A 1,038-nucleotide genomic window follows, 5' to 3' on the forward strand; every position below is an offset into this window, starting at 1 on the left:
ACAATGGAAAATGTCTCACATATACAAAAGTAAAGAGAATAATCAGAATAGTTGGGGGGGGCAAGGGTTAACTGAAAGGGACATGATAAAACTTTCTGGAAGGCAGAAATGTTCTTTATCTTGATAGAGTTTAAATGTTCACTTTTAAACATTTAAAATATGTTCATGAAACTCATCAAATAGTACATTTAAGATATATGCATTTCACTGTAAATTTTACCTGAAAAAAAGAAACAGAAAAATTCTGAACTCTAATTTATGATACACTACATGATGTAGCGTTAAGGAGCGAAGTGTACAATGTTTTCTGAAATGCATCAAAATATGATGGATGAAAGAAAAGATGGATAGATATAAAGAAAACATAGTGAAATGTTATTGTTTTTGTTGTTATGTGCCATCTAGTTGATTCCGGCCCATAGCGACTCTATGTACAGCAGAATGTAATACTGCCCAGTCCTGTACTATGCTAATAGTTGCTGCTATGCTTGAACTCACTATTGCTGCTACTATGCCCATCCATCTTTTTTTTTTTTTTTTAAGTTTTTATTGTGAGTCATGTGATAGTTTACACAGAAGAACATTAGCTTTACATTCATCCTATCTTATTTCATTGCAATGATTACAATTCCCTGCATGCATCATCAAACAGACAAAGGGTATACCCTTCAAGCCTGCCCCCTGGCTGTCAACACACAGCCCCTCTCCCTCCCAGAGTCCAGAGTCCCCAGTCATGGAGCTCCATCTCTCCATGTCATTGTCTCTATCTCCATCTCTGGCATTGCTGCTTCTTGGGATAGGGTCCCTGCAAGATCAGCCACATAACCTCTTTTTGTTACAAAACATCTACCCTTACATTTGTAACACTCATAATCAGTCCTGATAGTAATAATTTATTATTGTATCACAAGAGTCTTATCCCCATCTCCTTTCACCAACCCCATCCAGACAGGTTGGAAACCACTCAGTGAAGATTCTACCTTCCTCCATACTCTCTGAAACTAGGCTGCCTCTTGAACACTTGTAAGCCAGTCACTT

This window comes from Chrysochloris asiatica, unplaced genomic scaffold (assembly GCF_000296735.1).
Source record: "Chrysochloris asiatica unplaced genomic scaffold, ChrAsi1.0 scaffold00242, whole genome shotgun sequence".
Classification (NCBI taxonomy): domain Eukaryota; kingdom Metazoa; phylum Chordata; class Mammalia; order Afrosoricida; family Chrysochloridae; genus Chrysochloris; species Chrysochloris asiatica.